Below are 9,199 nucleotides of genomic sequence, written 5' to 3'. Positions count from 1 at the left end.
AAGAGAATAACTAATGATCAAAAATCAGATACTAATCGAAATCAAAACTAGTATCGACACTCGTTTGAAGTAGTATTGATCCAAAATGGGACTTTTTCTGAACAATTTATTATTTATCAGAATTATCTTGAGCTTTATCAGATCTAGGAGGAAAACAAACCAATAAAAAAACATGGTAATATTAAGAAAGCGCTATTATTTTGTGTGTTTTATCTATTATTTTCATCACGATCTGTATCAATATTCCTTAATATCAGAACGGGTGACTGAGATTTCAAACACTACTTTACTGCATTATGGAAACATGGGTTTGTTGTTATGTTTTTATTCTATCAGCCATATTGTAAAGCAGTTGAACATGACATAACTAAACTCCTTTGTGCATGTGGCCCATGACAAACAGCAAACAAACAGGTCAAACCGTGCACACTGGGACTTAAAGCAGTTTCTTACCTCGTCCTTGACAAACATGTTGAAAGTGGCACGTGTTCCGCGGCAGAAGCACCGGCGGCAGCGCCTACATTCTTCGCAGTCTCTCCCAGGTTTGAGCGCGTTCTCACCGGCCTCAGAGCTCCATCCTGCTCCCGCTCCGTTCCGTGTCGCGCGTGGGCTGAACCTGCGCTGCTCTTCCGCGTTGTGTTGGCCTCCGCGCGCGCGCGCAGGTAAGTACCATGCTGATGTTTGTCACAGGTAAAAGGTGAGGGCGTGTCACGGGACAGGTGACGTCTCCGGCCCGGCTCCGGAACAGAGAGGCGTTCAGGCTCCGGGACAGAGTTCAGGCTCCGGGACAGAAAGGCTTTCAGGCTCCGGGACAGAGTTCAGGCTCTGGGACAGAGAGGCGTTCAGGCTCCGGGACAGAGTTCAGGCTCCGGGACAGAAAGGCTTTCAGGCTCCGGGACAGAGTTCAGGCTCTGGGACAGAGAGGCGTTCAGGCTCCGGGACAGAAAGGCGTTCAGGCTCCGGGACAGAGTTCAGGCTCCGGGACAGAAAGGCGTTCAGGCTCCGGGACAGAAAGGCGTTCAGGCTCCGGGACAGAGAGGCGTTCAGGCTCCGGGACAGAGAGGAGTTCAGGCTCCGGGACAGAGAGGAGTTCAGGCTCCGGGACAGAGAGGCGTTCAGGCTCCGGGACAGAGAGGAGTGAGGCGTTCAGGCTCCGGGACAGAAAGGCGTTCAGGCTCCGGGACAGAAAGGCGTTCAGGCTCCGGGACAGAGAGGCGTTCAGGCTCCGGGACAGAGAGGAGTTCAGGCTCCAGGACAGAGAGGAGTTCAGGCTCCGGGACAGAGAGGCGTTCAGGCTCCGGGACAGAGAGGAGTGAGGCGTTCAGGCTCCGGGACAGAGAGGAGTGAGGCGTTCAGGCTCCGGGACAGAGAGGCGTTCAGGCTCCGGGACAGAGAGGAGTGAGGCGTTCAGGCTCCGGGACAGAGAGGAGTTCAGGCTCCGGGACAGAGAGGCGTTCAGGCTCCGGGACAGAGAGGAGTGAGGCGTTCAGGCTCCGGGACAGAGAGGCGTTCAGGCTCCGGGACAGAGAGGAGTGAGGCGTTCAGGCTCCGGGACAGAGAGGAGTTCAGGCTCCGGGACAGAGAGGCGTTCAGGCTCCGGGACAGAGAGGAGTGAGGCGTTCAGGCTCCGGGACAGGCTCCAGGACAGAGAGGCGTTCAGGCTCCAGGACAGAGTTCAGGCTCCGGGACAGAGAGGCGTTCAGGCTCCAGGACAGAGTTCAGGCTCCGGGACAGAGAAGCGTTCAGGCTCCGGGACAGAGTTCAGGCTCCGGGACAGAGAGGCGTTCAGGCTCCGGGACAGAGAGGCGTTCAGGCTCCGGGACAGAGAGGAGTGAGGCGTTCAGGCTCCGGGACAGGCTCCGGGACAGAGAGGCGTTCAGGCTCCAGGACAGAGTTCAGGCTCCGGGACAGAGAGGCGTTCAGGCTCCAGGACAGAGTTCAGGCTCCGGGACAGAGAGGCGTTCAGGCTCCGGGACAGAGTTCAGGCTCCGGGACAGAAAGGCGTTCAGGCTCCGGGACAGAGAGGTGTTCAGGCTCCGGGACAGAGAGGAGTTCAGGCTCCGGGACAGAGAGGCGTTCAGGCTCCGGGACAGAGAGGCGTTCAGGCTCCGGGACAGAGAGGAGTGAGGCGTTCAGGCTCCGGGACAGAGAGGCGTTCAGGCTCCGGGACAGAGGAGTTCAGGCTCCGGGACAGAGAGGAGTTCAGGCTCCGGGACAGAGAGGAGTTCAGGCTCCGGGACAGAGAGGCGTTCAGGCTCCGGGACAGAGAGGAGTGAGGCGTTCAGGCTCCGGGACAGAGAGGCGTTCAGGCTCCGGGACAGAGAGGAGTGAGGCGTTCAGGCTCCGGGACAGAGAGGCGTTCAGGCTCCGGGACAGAGAGGAGTTCAGGCTCCGGGACGGAGAGGCGTTCAGGCTCCGGGACAGAGAGGAGTGAGGCGTTCAGGCTCCGGGACAGGCTCCGGGACAGAGAGGCGTTCAGGCTCCAGGACAGAGTTCAGGCTCCGGGACAGAGAGGCGTTCAGGCTCCGGGACAGAGAGGCGTTCAGGCTCCGGGACAGAGAGGCGTTCAGGCTCCGGGACAGAGAGGAGTGAGGCGTTCAGGCTCCGGGACAGAGAGGCGTTCAGGCTCCGGGACAGAGAGGCGTTCAGGCTCCGGGACAGAGAGGAGTGAGGCGTTCAGGCTCCGGGACAGAGAGGCGTTCAGGCTCCGGGACAAAGAGGCGTTCAGGCTCCGGGACAGAGAGGAGTGAGGCGTTCAGGCTCCGGGACAGAGAGGCGTTCAGGCTCCGGGACAGAGAGGTGTTCAGGCGCCGCACACAACGTGGGTCATACGGAGGACGACAACGAGAACAAAAACAAATATAGCCGCAAGCGGCAATGATCGGCCCTCGCCACGCCGCCGCCACGCCGCAAGAGGAGGGGGCGCTAACGCGCCCCAATTGTCCTTTTATTACGCCTACTGCTGAATCTGTGAAGCTGTCACATCTTCTCACTTTGTTTTACCATCAAAAAGCAATTTTATTTTGAATTCTTGGCAAAATGTGCGGCTTTGCCGCACAGACACCGTGACTCTTTGAATAAAAATGTGGATAACTTTTGATGGTCCACCCCTGAAGTTGAGTCTCACCAAATTTCAGGTTAATAGGGCTAAAGCCCTGGGAGGAGTTTGTGAAAGTCTAAAGTGTAAACATGTTCTGGCGATTTCCCCATTGGAATAACAAGGGAGGTTTTGGTCATTGCTACGGCAACGCCATAACAATTATGACATGGGTCTCATTGACTTTTTTGATGGGGCCAAAATTGAGTTGTGTGTCAAATTTCATAAAATTTCGCAAAACTAAACATTTAACCTCCATATAAAATCTGTAGGGGGCGCTGTGGCTCCAAATTAATTTATTTCACTTCAAGTAGGTTTAGGGCAAAGAGTTTAACAACTGATTCTAATTTGACGCAATTCGGACTTTATCTGCGCAAACGGCAGAAATTTTAAATATGGGAGATTTCTGAAATTCTAGCTACAGTTTGCGGCTTCGCCGCACAGAGACCGTGAGAGGTATCAATGTAATTTGGATAACTTTTGATGTCCCACTCCTCAGTAGCATTTTCACCAAATTTCAGCTTTTTAGGGCCAACGCCCTGGGAGGAGTTCGTAAAAGTACGACGTTTGGAAAAACTCCGAAGTCATGTTTAGCCATTTTTGAAGCAATATGGCCGATATTTGGTTGGGCGGACGGCGTTGCCGTAATAATATTTTTTACTTCTCTTGTCACCATCTACCTCTGCGCCAAATTTCATGATTCTACGATCAGATTTTTTTTGGGTCATTTCCCATCTCTCAATGCATTTTTGGTACATTTGGGGGCGCTGACGCGCCAATTTTTTTTATTTTAGAAAAGGGAAATAGCCAGAATGTAGAGAGGCACGATTTTTAGAGGTGTGCAAATTTTTGTGACTTTTCGTCAATGTTCACTGGGTGAAAAATAGGGGGGTTGGTCCCGAGAAGAAGAAAGAAAGAATAATATTCCGATGCGAAAACAATGTTTCCCATTTTTCAAATATCATAAACTATACATTTTCGGAAAACGCTCGCGCTTTCCTACCTCATGGTGTGGGTCCCTGGTCACTGACGGGTACTTTCGTTAATTTTGAGTGGGCTCCGCCCACTTTGTGTTTTTGGCCCTCTATACAGTAATAATGTTCAATTTTTGCATTACATGCTTATATGCACGGAACATGCAAGAGATGGGGAACGTATTCGTGAGGTACTTAGCGCAAATGAGTGCTTTATATGGGGATGACGACCGCTTCGCGGTCGTCATCCCAATGTAAGGTGCTCGTTTAGTGCGCACTTTTGCACGGGCTTCGCCCGTTTACAACGGTAATGTTCCATTTTCCTACTACTAATTAGTATGCACGGGGCGTGCATGAGTGAAGGAGTGCGTTAGTGAGTGTTTGGAAGTGGGCGAGCGCTTCGCGCTCGATTTCGTGCGCACTACGTGCGCACTTTCGCAGCCGTGCTTCGCACGGCCTTACGAGATTAATAGGCCTCTCGCCAGCTTGTGGCGCTCGGGCCTAACAAGAACAAAAACAACAACAACGAGAACAAAAATAACAACGAGAACTAAAAAAACAACAACGAGAACAAAAACAACAAGAACAAAAACAACGAGAACAAAAATAACAACGAGAACTACAAAAACAACAACGAGAACAAAAACAACAAGAACAAAAACAACAACAATGAGAACAAAACAATAACATTAACGCATCTAAAATTATATGTTGTCACCTCAAGAGACTAAAAACTCCATAAACTACTAAACTGTAACGATTATGTATTTTTATTCCCCCCATTGTTTCTTGTACACTTGAAACGCCATAGTAACTTTTAATAATCATTTTTTTATTTGTCTTGTGATATTTTAATCTATCATGTGTTTTGCTCTAAATAAAAGTTTATTATGTATTTTATGTAATCAATTTCGTGAACGAGCCACATTAAGATAAGATAAGATAAGATAATCCTTTATTGTCCCACATGGGGAAATTTCATTGATTATTATTATTATTGTTTTGTTTTTTGAGGGACTAAAAGGAGTTTTTACCCTAAAATGTAGATCTTTTATAATTCACCCAAACCTTTTCTTGACACGATTTAAGGACAAGTCTCATATCTCGTGCCAATACAACGTTATTGCTTTAGAGATTCACGTGTGGCTCAACTTACCCAGTCAGCTCTGCGTTTGGAAGACCTGCATCTTGTCAAACGCAGTAATAATACAATAATAAACAATAATACACACGTTTTATTGATGAGCTCTAAAGCTCCTCTTCACTCTGTTGAGACAAAAATATAAGCCAGGCCCCGGAGCCAGGCCCCGTTTGGTTTCACACTAGGACAAAGACAGCAAGACATGTGAAATTAATGCAAATATTATCCACTATCTCCTTCCTGAAAATCCTGTTTTCTTTCGTCCCTTTGTACCCGTACTTTCCGTGTGTTGTGTAATGTACATGTAGGATATGCAGATGTCCTCCCCCTGTTGCCATGGTGACAGGAATGTGGGCTAGGTGTTATCTACTGCCTGTGTGGAGTTTTACGCCCCTCAGAAGAAAGAGGATGTAATAGTGACAACAGAGACGCTCTGAACTTTGAAAATAACTTTTCATCAAATGACTCCTTTTGGATAACAGAGAGTAACGATCTCTCCAAGACAAACGCTAAAACGCTGAAAGACTATGCGGTTTTAGTGGTTTTAATAGACAATCATCAGATTGCAAAAATGTGTCCACCAGTTGACTTTACATGTACATATTGTGATATCGTGTCATTTCAACTGTTTCATAACTTGTTTTGTGGACAATTTTACCTTTTGTGTAACTCTTGTGGCCTAAAGCCAGATCTCGTCTCCTTATCAGCTCTGACCCCAGCGTGCATGCTGATTGGCTGAAGCCACGGCGCCAAAACCCCCGCGGGGTAAGACAAAAGGAAAGAGCAGGGAGTTACAGACCAGTACCATCCGAGCTCCAGAGCGAGTTCCATCCGAGTTTCTTTCGAAGCTCAACCCTCCATCCAGGGTCCCACCAGCAAGGTCCATGAGGCCTTGGGAGCAGGCCTCGGGCCTAGTTAGCGTGAGCGATGCTACGCTACGGGACAAAGACTTTTCCAAGAGAAGCTAATGTTCCCTCCCGGAACTAAGAAACCTGTGCCCGTTTTTAAAAACGTGATTGATGCTGCATCACGCAAAATCAAGCAAGGACCTTTTGCAACTTTTTCAAGTCCACAGCCTTTTAGATCAGCCACATCGGTGGAGAAGCACGACGGCCTTTTCATTCAGGAACGCCTCAGAGTCAAGGAGAACGCCTCAGAGCCAAGGAGAACGCCTCAGAGCCAAGGAGAACGCAGATCGCAGAACCGATCCAGTCCTTCTTTGGCCAGACGTCAGAGCCGAACTCCAGAGCAGGCCCTTGGACCCCACGCAGGCCCTTGGACCCCACGCAGGCCCTTGGACCCCACGCAGGCCCTTGGACCCCACGCAGGCCCTTGGACCCCAAGCAGGCCCTTGGACCCCAAGCAGGCCCTTGGACCCCAAGCAGGCCCGTCTCCTCAGGATCACAGCTTCTGGTTCCGTTCGTATGAATGCACCTCACAGGCTGGCTGAATTTCATCTGAGAGTTAACTCTTGCACACACCTAGATAGATCTAGAACCATCATGTCTAGTGTTTTCCATCTGTTATCGACTCATTTGCATATTCCTGATTCATATTTATCTGTTTAATTCTTTGGTCATTAAATCTTCATAACCCACATTTGGTTAAGTGTTCCTTCATTTCCAGAAAAGGGGTCAATGTCACGGTTACGTTCTCAAACCTTTAGATCAACGAGCAAATTAATTTCTAATTAATTAATTAATCTAGATATCTGATTTTAGAGTTGTTAAATTGCCGATTATCCGGCTGGTGCCCCATTCTTCTCTTAAAAATACGATTCAAACTTACCCACACTTAGGCAGTGTGTCATGTTTGAATTCTTGAGCAATTCTTTAATCAATATCAAACCTGAATGCCCCGCCCCCTTTACAAGTGGGTGGACATTCATAACCTTACAGTACTTGTACTAGTATGTTACCCTACATACATATATATATGGAGGGACCTGGGACGAAGAATCTGATCTAATGTAATGTACCAGAGAGAGAGAGACACGCCCGATTAAATCACCTTAACGTTGTTTTGAAAGCTTCAGTCATCTGTGTTTTCTTAAATGATGTTTCAAGTGTGTGAATAACTCGGCCCCTGAAGCGCTCAGTACATTTACAAGAGGCTCCTCAGACCAAAACTGTCAAGTCCCACAGAGCAGGACGTCATGGACAATCATCCTTCTGCTTTAAGAGCGGTAAACTCTGGAATTCATTACATCCTGAAATAAATACACAATAATGGAAATGTGTTTTAATGTGTTTATATCTGTGGGATTTAGAAAAGCACAACCAGGGACGGGAGCTGAAAAGCTTTGTTTGTAACTATGTATCATGCATTGTCCCTGTCAAATCAATAAAATCAATAAAATAAATAAATAAAATCAATAAAATAAAAGAAATAAAATAATTAAATGAAATAAAATAAATAAATAAATGAAATAAAGCAACTCTCTTCCTTGCCTTATTTTTGCCATTACAACTCCCACAATGCATCACAGTCACGTTTGAGGAGCAGAGCATCAATCACAAGGTTAAATCACACTAATGTCCTCACATGTCGTGGTTTGGCCCCTCGTGTCGGCTCCTGACACAACATTAAGTCATGACTCATTTTGACACGAGTTCCTGAATATTTGAAGTATTGTTGACATCATGTGGTGGGTCAGTTTTGGGAGAAATTGTACTTTTCTGAGTAGTTTTCCAACACCATAATTTGTATACTACTTGAGTAATATTTAATGATGTACAGTGTCTTATTTGAGTACATTTGGTTCCTTTTGCCACTGTGAGTCAACACATTTGATTTAGACAATATTACATTATTTGAACAGCTCTTTCGGGAATGATTTGTTTTATTTTTAGTGTGCATTATGTAACATTATGTCTGTTACAATAACTCAGATAAATCAGATTTGGATTGAAATGTCGCTCAGAACTCAAGTAGTTTCTCCAATTTTGTTTCTTGGGTAATTTTTTGAGTCACTACTTTAGTCATATTTTAAAGTAACGCTCCTCCTACTCGAGTACAGATGTCGGCTTACGTCTGATGACTTTGCGTTCAAGGAATGTGGTTTCCACGTGCGAGAGTCGATGATCTGGTTTCGTTTTCGTGGAAGTCGTCAGAACACACCTCAATCCATTAGAAATAAACAAACATTGACCTTCCATGTGAAAACAGAGACTAGATGAAAACTGAACTGTGACTTTTACGATATTAATAACTCTGAGAAGACGTGAAGCGCACAAACGAACCACTTCATGTAACGACAGATGAACCGCTTCATCAAACTTAAACGTTTAACACATTCGATTAAACACTTCAGTCTCACAAAGGCCAGTCGTGAATGTGGCCGGGGTGTGACTTATACTTATATTTATACTTATATACTAATACTCAGGAGCGACTTATATGTGATATTATTTGTTATTTTCACACTTGCAACTGCATTTCATTCTCCAGTGCATTTTTTCGCTGGTGCGACTTAATACTTATATTTTTACTTATATACTTATGCTCCGGTGCAACTTATAGTCCGGAAAATACGGTACTTGCACTAAATTACAAAGCACACAACCATTCTGATAATATTCTATTATATGTACCGTAAGTCATATATTTTCATAGGTTTTGGCCGGGTTGCGACTAATACTTATATTTATACTATATATTTATCCTCCGAAGCGACTTATATGTGATATTGTCATTTTCACACTTGCAACTGCATTTAATACTCCAGTGCAACTTATGTTCTTTTCTTCTCTATTACCGTATTTTCTGGACTGTAAGTTGCACCTTTTTTCATAGTTTTGGCCCAGGTGCGACTTATACTTATATACTCCACACTTGCAACTGCATTTCATACTCAAGTGCAACATGTTTTTTTCTTCTCTATTATGCATTTTTTGGCTGCTGCGACTTATACTCCAGTGCGACTTATACTTCGGAAAAAACGGTAAACTCTTACCACTTACACTAAATCACATCTGTAATCATCTG

Source organism: Eucyclogobius newberryi, unplaced genomic scaffold, assembly GCF_026437365.1.
Source record: "Eucyclogobius newberryi isolate DKJ021-1_F unplaced genomic scaffold, fEucNew1.0.hap1 SCAF_5, whole genome shotgun sequence".
NCBI classification, from domain to species: Eukaryota; Metazoa; Chordata; class Actinopteri; order Gobiiformes; family Gobiidae; genus Eucyclogobius; species Eucyclogobius newberryi.
Note: the sequence above shows the minus strand (reverse complement) of the source record.